This window comes from Meriones unguiculatus, chromosome 5 (assembly GCF_030254825.1).
Source record: "Meriones unguiculatus strain TT.TT164.6M chromosome 5, Bangor_MerUng_6.1, whole genome shotgun sequence".
NCBI classification, from domain to species: domain Eukaryota; kingdom Metazoa; phylum Chordata; class Mammalia; order Rodentia; family Muridae; genus Meriones; species Meriones unguiculatus.
In genome coordinates, this window is record NC_083353.1 from 130,990,131 (window position 1) to 131,002,142 (window position 12,012).

At 48.4% G+C, this 12,012-nt stretch overlaps 1 long non-coding RNA gene across 1 annotated transcript; it reads left to right on the forward strand.

The window, feature by feature from the left end:
* Window positions 1–3,351: 3,351 nt before the first annotated feature.
* On the forward strand, window positions 3,352–5,071 carry LOC132654114 (uncharacterized). The gene is made up of 3 exons (XR_009591797.1): window positions 3,352–3,449; window positions 3,742–3,865; window positions 3,985–5,071. It is a non-coding gene; the product is annotated as an uncharacterized LOC132654114 (long non-coding RNA).
* Window positions 5,072–12,012: the final 6,941 nt, after the last annotated feature.

Genomic DNA, 12,012 nt, shown 5'->3' on the forward strand with positions numbered 1-12,012 from the left:
CAGGGCCAAGGGCTTTTCTGCACCGGTGAGATGAGGCGAGGACTGCAGGATGGCGGGCACACAGCATGCGCAGACCGGCGAAGCCTGAGCGCCTGCCTGTCCTGAGGAAAGCTGGGGGGTCGGGAATGCGCAGGCCTCCGGTCCCCGGGGGATCCGCAATGCTTGTCCCTTCCAGCCACTCCAGAGCCTTCCCACCAAAGCCACAGCCAATCAGAAAGTGCCAGCGCTAGGAAAGGAGACACATGTAATCATAAATGGAAAGAGGAGCCTTAGCCTGCCCCGAGGGGCTGTGGACCAATGAGCACCCGGGAGAGAGGGAGGCAGATATCTCCAGCCGGGCCGGGAAGGGGGGAGGGAGGAGAGGGGGAGAGATGAGGAGGAGGGGGAGAGATGAGGAGCTGTGCTGAGGAACCTGAGAGCAGCCCCAGGCCAGGCTGGGCCCCACAGGAGGGAGTCAGGGGTCCCAGGGAGCTCCCGGGAGGGAGCGCAGAGCCCGTGGCTCTCCTCACGCTCCAGGTTCTTTCCAGGGCAAGATGTGCTGCAGGATTCAGAACCTGCCTGGAGCCCCAGCCCTGTGGAGGCTCATGAGAGGGGCTCAAGAGTTCGAGGCCAGCCCCCACCTCATACAACACCGGTCTCAAGAAAAGGAGGGTGGCACACGGTGTTGTTGTTGTTTTGGAGAAAGAGCTTTTGTGGTTTTCCAACACTAGTGCCCTTGAGTAAGAGAACAAGCAACGGCGTTGGTTCCAGAAGATTCTAGAAGCTTTCTGGCCTAATGCTCACCATAGTCAAGGTTACTGAGTCCAAAGAGCCTTTGTTCGGAACGTTAAGACAGCCTTTCAGATGGCAGTGGTGGCACATGCCTTTGATCCCAGCACTCAGGGACGCAGAGGCAGGAGGATCGCTATGAGTTCTAGGCCAGCCTGGTCTGCAAAGAGAGTCCCATACAGCCAAGACTGTTTCTGAAAAAACAAACAGACAAACAAACAAAGACAGTCTCTCACAGCCCTTGCTGGTCTCTTGGTACCGTTTTGGTGGAAGATGCCCTCTGCCTCCTCAGTGAGCACCCGGGAGAGGGCGGCAGATGCCTCCAGGTAGGCCGAGAAGTCACAGATATTTGCCACCAGCTGCACCCAGCTTCCCAAAGAGCCTTTGCGTTTCGTGCCTGCTGTTTGTCATGTCATGTGGTTTGTAAGTGGAATCGTTGGCTCCCATGGGAAAGCAGATCTGAGATATGTGGAGCAGCTGGCCATCATCCTGCCTACCATGGCGACCGATACGGGAAAAGTGGGTGTCCAAGACCAGTCTGAGTTAGTGAATTCCAGGCCAACAGGCTCCAGAACTTAAGGGGAAAATACAGTAAAACTGAACCTTTTTGCGTGTAGGTGTGTCAGTGAGAAGTGTGTGTTCCTGAGGGCCAGGCAAGACAGAGGAGGGCCCCGAACACCCAGGAGCTTCCAGCACGGGCACTGTGAACTCCACCCCCTGCAAGAGGACTGCTCTCTTAACTAACAACTGCTTGCTCAGCCGCTTTCCTACACAGCACAAGCCTAAGGAAGACACTGCGAACCTTGGCGGGCGGGGCGGGGCGGGGCGGGGCGGGACGGGCCCTCCCACATCAATCATTAATGGATGGTCCCTCTTCCCAGTTGGCTCCAGTTAGGGTCAAGCTGACGAGAACTAGCCAGCACAGTGCTTTTGCTTATGCCTTTCAAATTAATCTTTGAAAATTTGCACAACTCTCCTGCAAGTTAAGTAGAATCTTTCCATTTGCCTCAAAAATAAATAAATAAATAAATAAAAGCTGTTTACTTTTCATTGAGGAATCTTTGCAATTTTTTCTTTGGAGACATTCTGTTTATTTTTTGAGACATAGAAGCTTTTCTGAGATTTAAAAAATATATTAACTAAGGGACTATATTTGCTCTTTTATACTTATTTATTTGCGTAGACATGCATGTGACCGCCAGCAGAGATGAGAAAAAAACTTATGGGAGTTGATTCTGTCCTTCCACTAAGTGGATCCCAGAGACCAAACAGGTGATCAGCATAAGAGCCTTTAATCACTGAGCCATCTCGCCAGCCCTATATTTGCTTTAATAAAGAAAATGAGTGGCAAGTTGCTGGGCATAGTGATTTATGACTTTAAACCCAGTGCTAGGGCAGTGAAGGCAAAGTGTCTTCCTGAGTTCAAGTCAGCCAGAGCAACATAGAAACAAAACAAAAAAAGAAAATCGACAGGAAAATAGAAAGCAAGCTTTGGGGCCTTTCCCACTCAGCCCAGGAGCAGCCCCCTGTAAGCTCAGCTGTGGTCCATGAGGCCTATCCAGGGTGCAGAGACACTGAGTCAGATAAAGATACTTTCCTGTATTCTGAACAGCAGTTAGCACCTATCTTTTGCAGTGGCCAGATAAAACGATTGCTGTTTCATTTCTAAGCTGACCACAGGCACATGTAACTGCTGATTCCACTGATTCAACTGTCTACACTGGAGGGGTTGCTCACCAGCTGGTGATACCACCAGCCTTATAACGGAGGCCACACATGAGAACGAACAGCAACATACAAACATTTTACATGGCATTGCAACAGTGTTATCATTCATAAAACTATGCTCAAGAACCCTTCATTTACAAAGATTAAAAGTCTATTTTCTAAGTAAGTTTATAGCCACATCCATGGCTGTCCTTGGTCATGCTTGGCCCATGGACCATAAATCGCATACTGATGACGTAGAGTATTCAATGTGACATCCTACAAATTTCATTTCATCTCTGTATGTTTGTGATAATAAGTTGTTTAAACTGAACAGGTGGCTACTCAGTATAATTAGGTCCTGGTTAGGTACTCCATCCAAAACTGATGACGTGGGCAGAATCAGAACAGGTACCGTTTATAAACATGGGCTGAAAGAAACCATCGGCTCGATATGGTGGCCAAGGCCTCTGCATTCTGAGGCAGAAAGATTGCCATTTTCAGGCCAGCCTGGGCTACATGCCAATCCTCGTCTGAAAGTTTTAAAATGAAGGGGATAAAAGTGAGAGGATTCTGTGGCATCTAAATACAAACAGTTGTGTTGCAACCCGCGTAATCCTCTTGCCAGCAAGAACGCACGCAGACAACAGGATCCTTCTGCAGCAAGCTTTATTACAGTCAAGCGATGAAAGGAGGAAGACCCCGAGCCCCGAAGTGGCACTGTTTATATAAGCCCTGCTCGCACCAGAGTGGTGTGAGATGATGTATCATCCCCTGATTGGCTGCTCACCCATCACCCCATATGACGCCCCGGGCTGGGCTCCTGACTTGGCGCGCTATTGCCGAACGGTCATGCGCTCTAGGACTTGTTTACCAGTTTTGAGGGCTGAAGCCAGCGCCATGGCGACCAAACCTCGGCTCTCCACACAGTTGCGGGAGTGCGACACCCCTAGACCAGAATGGAAGGAGAGAGAGTAAGCAGGGTGGTGTCTTCGTGAACAATAGAAACGGGTGTGTACGTGAATCAGCTTGCTGGGATGGGGAACTACGAAGAAGGTTTGTCTAGACGGGCAGAGGGAAGACACACTGCCTGTCTAGGCTTTGGCTGGGTGACCTGGGGCCTATCACGTCCTTCCTTACTGGAGTATGGCTTATGCTTTTGTCAGGCCACAGTTAAAACTTGACACATTTTCCTGAGAATTACCTCCACTGTCCCCAAGGAGCTACTGCTGACATTGCACGGTTTCCAACTCTTAAACTAACCAGGGTTTAGAAGAGTGGCAAACGTTCCTGCTCTGTCTGTAGCGGTTACCTCCAAACAGTATGGCGTGAGGACTCACATCTGTGATCCGAGTGCTGGAGAGGCTGAGGCTGGAGGATTGCTGCTGGTGTGAGTAAAACTATATATCAAAATAGGGCAAGTTTACAACAGACCGAGCTGCTTTATCTGTGCATGTGTGTGTGTTGAGATAGTGTTGGGCTTGAACTCTACCTAATCTTTCTGGGCAGGTGGCAGTCAGTTTTAACAGAAACAAAGGTGTTTGGGGCTGCGCAAGAGGACAAGAAAGCAGCCTTAGAAGTTTGGAATGCTGCCCACTGATTAGCACAACCTTGGTGAGCTTGCTTGGGAGAGGCGGAGTCCCGAGGACCTCTCGTCCTGAGGACTTCATGCTGCCATGGAGCATTGATCTGCTTGTTGCCTTCACGTCCCTCCCAATCTCTGATTGGTATGAAGACTCTAAGGGGCTTCCTGCCCTTCACTGGGCAACGCCGCTGGCACCTACAGTAATGGCGGCTGATCTTTTTCAAGCATTGCTGCTGGAGCAGATGAATGATTCATCCACCGCCAGAAGTGACACAGAGATGTAGAATCGGGAGAAGCAGATTGTTAGTAAAGTCGGGTTAGGATGGCTTTGCCAGTGACTTGATGTAGAAAATCTTGGGGAACAATTTGACATTCAGAAAGGCGCACTCTTAGTAGCCGAGCTAGAGATTGTTGTTTGTTTTGAGGTCAGAGAACAAGAACAATGGGAGCCTGGCCAGCACGGCTGACCAGGTGCCTTGCTTGCTAACACTGGCCTGGTGATCAAGAGGATGATTAATTTCTTGTACCCACTTTTGCCCTCAGCTTCCTGATATGATTTAATTAAAAAAACGTTAATGAGTAGATGTGTATCCTGAGGATAAAGAAGAAATGACTGATTTTTATTTAAAAGTTTATATTTGTGATTCTTTTAAGCTTTTTATAAGATTACTTTTAAGACAGATATTTAAATAATTGAGCCTTTCTTTGTAACTGTAAATTGCAGCCTGGTAAGAGAAAATGACCTTGCTTGTTTACGTCACACCTCGTTAACCTACAACAAGTTGCTTAGTTACAATGTGCATGGGTTCTTGGGAATAATTCTTTTCACCGTAATACATAAAACATTTGAACATGTGAGGATACTGAGGAACATGTTTTTCTTATGTATACTCCTTGTAATCATTCACTTAAAGAAAAAATAGAATGTAACCGCATTGTGATGTTTGTATTGCTTGAAAGGTTTTGCTGGGATATGTAAGCTGTGGGAGAAAAAATAAAGTTGTTGGACCTCTGCTCCATCCACCAAATGTATGTATGTATGTATGCATGCATGTATGTATGTATGCATGTATGTATGTATATGTGTGAAGCTGTTGGAGCTTGTTGAAGCTTGCTTCATGCACTATGTGTGTGTGTGTGTGTGTGTGTGTGTGTGTGTGTGTTTCTTTCCTCTTTTTTTTTTGCTGGCCCTAGAGAGTTTCCCGCTGAGCCTAGAGAGTTTACCACTGGTCCCATGGAGTATTTCATGGCCTGAAGAATCAAACTTGTTCCCTCTGAGAAAAGTCCGCAGCTCCACGTCCTGCCTCTGCTGACCCTGGGTAAAAGCTGGTCTGTGATAGCTGACGCCTGGACCAGAGTCCTGAGGAAATAGGGAAGGTGCTCCCTGTTTGGCGTAGATAGAAGCCTCCTCTCGGGCGCAGCACTCCCCTGACTGGGGAGTGCCAGGTTAGGACAGCTGAGTAAGTCAGTTGATGCTCGTGGGCTTCCCTCAGGATCAGAGGAGATAAATCTAAGGACAAAAACGTTATTAACATATTACTGAATTATTAAGTATTACATTGTTCTATGCTATATATTATAGTATATTAATTTATTAAATAACATATTACTAAACATACACTTTAAAAAATTAAGATTAGCACTGGTCAGCTGACCAGTTTCTCCATTTTGTGCTAACAACCCCTGTTCCCAGACCAGGGACCTTCAGACATGAAAACGTGGGATACGATAGGAGCTGCGAAAAGCTGGCACACTAAGAATGGACGTAAAGACATTCCTCCTGCTGTGTGTTCCACTGGGAGCATGGGTAGACCCCAGCAAGTGACAAAGAGCCTACATCTGCTCTAGGCCTTCTGCTCCCCTCCCCTTGAGGGAGTCCCCTGTCACCTCACTCAGGATCTAAAAGCAATATTTTCCTTTGATGAAAGCTCCCAGGAGAGTAGCTCAGGAGAGGATACCTGTGGAGCAGGAGAAGAAAAACTGACTTAGGGGGAAGAATTTAACTTGGAGGAGGAGGCAACAAAGTATGATCATTTTGACTGGCCTCTGGATCAATGCCTGACCATGAGCCATTCCTCAAGGCCTCCTGGAAAACGTAAAAAGAAACTAAAGGGTCCAAGGGATTTGATACTGTGTGTCAGGCTTGACAGCAGGCTGAATCCTTGGGTTTTGTTGCTGTTTGTTTGTTTGTTTGTTTGTTTGTTTGTTGGCTTTTTGAGACAAGGTTTCTCTTGTAGCCCTGGCTGTCCTGGACTCATTTTGTAGACCAGGCTGACCCCAAACTCACAGGTCTTTGCCTCCCTGAATACTGGGATTACAAACATGCACCACCACATTTAATGGGGGTGTTTTATAATTTAAAATTCTAAATGATTTTTAAAAACTTCTTGAAAACATAAATTGGATTTGTTTTTTCTTAAAAAATTAAATTACAGCTGAATTAATTAAAGCCCTTGTTTGAAATTCTCTGTCTGAGCACTAATCAAGTGTGTGTGTGTGTGTGTGTGTGTGTGTGTGTGTGTACATTTATAAAATGTTCCTAGGTGTTTATCATCCTTCGGCTCCAACATGTTCTCCTTCCCAGAGCTCATTGCTGCATGGGTGCTTTCTACACATAAATACAGATTGCAGCCCAGTTTTCTTTTAACTAAGCTAATGCTATACTTTAGATATATTAGCATAACATACCAGGATGTTAGGAACATGAGAACCAGGGCCCTCATTCTTTGCTTCTGCTGTACTGTGTGGGTATGTGATGATTCAGGATGTTCTGTTTCCAGTTTCCATGAGTGGTTCAAGTACTTTCAAGTCTTTATATGTGGCTTTATATAGATGATTGTCTCCAAAAGCATATGAGTATTTGCAGTTTAAGCTGGGTCCACAGTTCCTGACTTAGAGTGAACTATCATTTTTGAGGTCAATATAAACGTGACTGCATTTTCTCTGGCAGGTGGGTATCAGCTACCAGCCCCCCCCACACACACACCCATGGTCCCTGCGGGCACCTGGCTAAGGTGCAGCAAGTTGAGTATACAGCCTGCTGAGCAACACCACGGCCATCACAGAGGCTTGGGCCCGCCTGAAGCAGGCCTTTGTGCACTGGAATGTGGGAGAAGACATGGAGGAAGAGGAGTTCTCAGAGGCCCCGGAAGACCTGGCAGCCCTGGAGAAGGATTGTGAAGAGGTGGGCATGGATTCCCTGGAAGCAGAGGCAGAAGAAGGGCAGGAATACTGAGTGCGTGGGTCCGGCTGGCAGCCACCCTTTTTGTCTTCCCCACCATTGAAACTAAAGGGCATATTTACTTATTAAAATTTCTGTATTTCCTGCCTTGTGTGCTGTATAATCTAACAAAATTCCTTTGTTGATACCTGCCTTTCCCAAGTAAATTTCTCTAGGGAAAACACACCGGTTTTTCCCTAAGAGATGATAAGCATGTCTGTGTGTTCAGATTTAAGGATATTAGGATAAGCTGTTCTATTTTAAAGAAGTGCTTATATGGCACAGAGGTGGCGTTTCACCTGTCTTGAGCTGCTGGAGAGCTCCCCCTCCCCCGGCCTCTGGTGTGTCCCGGGCTGTGGAAGCACAGTTGGTGTCAACTGACATCCCTGGCTTTCTTCCTCTGCTGTCCATTGCTGCTGGCGGTTATCCAGAACCACCCCTGTCACATGGCCCCAGGTTACACCGAGGTCACCCTCTATCTAGCCCTTCGTGTGGAAATAAGTGTTGAGCACTTGTATTGGTAGGCTATTTTTATTTTTTTATTTCTTTAGTGCAAGAGCCAAGAGTTTCCTTGGTGATGGCCCTTTCCCAGGCAAGGGCTGCCCAGGGCCGTATTTCAGCAAAGAGGGCTCCAGCACCACAACACATAGACCCGCGTGCTGTCAGCCAGTGGTTGTACTCTTTAAACACATGAGCCATGTGCAAGATGGCATGAGCCTTCCAGGACGGCTGGTGCCTTTTGCTCAAATTGAACCGTGAGCTTCTGTGAGGGGTCCAGGTTGTCTCCAGTGCAGGGGAAGACTCGCATGTCTGCACGTGGGCTGCTCTCTTGTCCTGCTGGCTGATGCCATGGGCTGCTCTCTTGTCCTGCTGGCTGATGCCAAGAAGACACCTCCTCCTCCTCTGGGCCTGTTTTCTCTGTTGTCAAGCAGGTGGTGCTTACCTGAAGGGACTGCAAGGCTCCCCACTTCCTGCTTGAGCAGGTTTGGGCCTCTGCAGACTCCCCAAGAAACAGGGCCAAGGGGCAGCATGTTGTTAGCCGAGTGTCAGGGCTTGTGGGCCTGGCTTCTGGGTCCATGTGCTTCTCAGCGCTCTGAGAGCTGCTTTAAGTACGTGGGCCCCCAAAGATGGCAGCACTGTGTCTTCATAGCATGGTACCTATGTGGGTTTCAGGGGTCAACTTGAGGAAACTGCTGCTCTCCTTCCACCACATGGGTCATGGTGGCCAAGCTGAGCTCATCAGGGTTGTCAGTAAGTGCCTTTTCCCACTGAGCAATTGAAGGCTAGGACATTCACAGGGGAAACTGAGGCATGGCACAGATGCTGGCTGGTGAACCAGCAGACTTTTTCTGAGGGCAATTTTCCAGGCCAGAGCTGATAGTTACCGACCGTGGCTTCCACTGACGTTGGCAAACTGAGGGGCCAGAATTAAATTGCTGGTGTCGGCCAGCGCTGGTAGCTTCCCGGTGCGAGCTCACACCAATTATGGAAGCAGGTTAGGATGTTGGCACCTACCAGGGGCTTCAGCTTCATCATGGCAAACATCTAAAAAAGAAAAGACAGAAGGGAGAGAAAAAGATCACATACACACACACACACACATACATATGCACACACGCAAATACTTATACTTGATGAAGTAAGACAGACACCAGTGGGTTGGTTGCAACAAGATTTTTTTTCTTTATTAAACTTCTCTTCATTTAGCTTTTTAAATTTTTTACACACACACATAAATGCATGCTTACATACACACACTTACACATATTGCGTGGATGGAGCAAACTCCAGAAAGTGAGCTCCAAGCCAACCTTACACACATACATGAACACATACACACAACTTGATGGGTGGAAAAATATTCCAACAACCTTGCACACAGACACGTACACATGCACACATCTTGGTGGAACAAGCTCCGAAGAGCGAGCTCCAAACCACACTTCTACTCGTTTCTCCCGCAGCTTACCTATCCCAGCAAGGCCTTTCAAGCAGCACAAAAATCAGTGTGGTTACACTCTATTTTTCCTGAAGTGAACGACTACAGTGAGTAAGAAAAACATGTTCCCCAACCCCCTCCCGAGATCAAATGTTTCCCGGATCATGGGTGAAAAGCGGGTTGTTTCCAAGAGCGCACACCCGTTTGTAACTCAGCAACTTGTTACAGGTGAGCAAGGTGAGCAGGCAGGGTCGTTTGTCAGCCAGCTCTCCTTTACCCGCAGAATCAGTTACCTTAAAAAGGAACCTGATAAAAGTCTTAAAAGACTCACAGACCTATACGTTTATGTGAAAAACAATTAGCCATCTCTACTTTAAACCTCTAAGGTGTGCATCTACTCGTTAATAATTTTTATTAGATCATGTCAGGAAGCTGAGGGCAAAAGCAGGCAGAAGGAGACCAGTTGTCTTAGTCACCGGACCAGCCTGAGAGTGTCTGTCAGCCAGGGCTGCTCCGGGATATTGCTCTTGTTCACCAGCCTTAAAGAGTCCCTGGCTTTACCACTAAGGCTGTACTTAACTCCAGATTGTGCCCCAGGATTTTCTGTCTGAGCCACTAGCCAAAGCATCTTTACCCAAGCTTGCTAAACAATCTACTTTTATTCCAGATTCTTTCTAAGTGGCCATTGCTCACAGTCTCCAGGCTCTTCCCCAGGGTGGCGGCTGAATCATGACCCTGCTCCAGCCGCCATGCCTGAAAGAGGTCAAGCATCATTGCAAGTCCCTGTGCTAGTGCCCAGGGAGGGGCTGGCAGCCCCTAAGAGTTCTCACACATGTTATGAGAGCCGTGGTAGCCACGGGGCGACAAGCAGTGCTGCGCTCCACAGCAGCATGAAGTCCTCAGGGCGCATGCCTCTCCCAGTCACCCATCGCGTCTGCTGACTGCTGAGCCGCATTCCATGAGCAGAGCTGTTTGCTGTTCCTCCTGCATGGCTCCCGACACTGAGCCATCTGGTCTTGTTTAGATTTCATAGCCCAGGCTGGCCTTAAACTCAAGGTCCTGCTACTTGTGTGTGCTTGCATGTGTGCTGGATTGCTGATATGAACCACCCTTCCCACGTAAACCTGACACTTCGAATGAGCTGTGGGGCTCATCCTTCCTCACACCATCGATAACCTAGGCTGTTCCTCCCCCTTCCAAGTCCCCAGTCCTCACTCCCTCCATGCTGCTCAGCATTGCACATCCGAGTGTGTTCACGCTGGGGACACGATGCTGTTTTCCACCTCTGGCTTTGCTGCTCTCGGTGAAGGCCCAGCTCCAGCCACCCCTCTGCTCACACTCAGCTGTTATGCCGCTGGGTAAGCAGGTGCACTTCAAATGTGTGACCCTGAACAAATGGACAATTCCTCTCCCCACTCAGCTCTGACAGATGACACCCAGCCAGTGTCCATTCCCTTGTCCCAAGCCTACAGTACCCTTACATGGGCACTGAGCTGAGGCAGAGGAGAGTCCTCTGTCCCTGTAATCGCTCCGGTTTCCTGGGGCTGAGCCCCACCCTTTCCCTCTTTCCCTCCATCTTCTTTCTTACCTTAGGTATCTATTTTAATTAACTGTCCTCAATCTGTTTCCTGAGTTTTAAATAACAGTGATAATTCTGATGACTAAAAATATCTCAGGGTTAATAATGATATTTAGGTGAGAAAATAATAAGGCTGAGTCCAGGAAGATAGCTTAGAGCAGAGTTTCTGTGGTGAATGCTGTGTCCAGTCTCCTCCACCACTCCCCGCCCCCAAAATGCTATTACGTCCTGCATCATGAAACTCTTGATAATAGTTAAGGTCAGTGGTGGAAAAAACTCATATGGCTGTGGAGAAGCCATCTTCTTTAAGGTATGACCACTCATGAGCTGAGCATACCACAGTGGAAGGTCACACAGCCATGAAAACAGGGCGGCAGGGACTCCCTGTGGGGACCCCTCCCTCATGCTTTTTTAAGGAACCCCTCCCCACAGGCTCCTGTAAGCCCCCCTCCCCATGCTCCTGTGAGGAACCTCTCCCCTTCCCCCCTGCTCCTGTAAGGAACCCAGAGGAACCCAGCTCACCAAACTAGACAGGTGGAGTGTTCCTTGGGTCCATCCTGGCCTGGAGTGGCATGGAAGTGAGTAGAAATAGGTCTCCCAGGAAAAGCCACTCAACACTTAAGACGGCCCCTTGGGAAAATCAGAAAAAATCTTTCTAGTGAGGCTCCTGGCAGGTTGATCAGCACAGGACAGTACACGTCCACTTTCCCGTCTATTCAGATTCACAGGAGGAGCTAAGCAGTTACCGAGGAGGCAAGAACAGCGGCTGTCTGAAACCCTCAGAGGTTTTCATTTAAACCCATCTTAGAATTTTTTTTTTTTCAGTTATGGGAGAATTACAGTGGGAACCAATACCCTGGCTTAGCTTTTTCAGGGCATCTATTTTCCTGATAGTCTTTCTGTCTCTAAACGCAGGCACACTGCTTAGCCAGGGTACAGGCCAGCCAAGCCCGATTTCTTTCAGCTGTAGTCAGGGCTGGGACACATCCTGCAGAGACGGTCGGACAGCCAGGGGAGGGTACTCTTGGCATGCACACACCTGCTCGGCAGCCAGCTATGTCACACACTGCAGACCTCTGAAGCCTTGGTGCCCGGCTGGTCGGTGAGCACCCTGCCGGACGTGTGGGTGACCAGTCCACACATTTTCCCATTACTGAGTGAGTGATAGCGGTAACCATGACAACCAACAGCTTTGCACAGACATTATCCTTGGA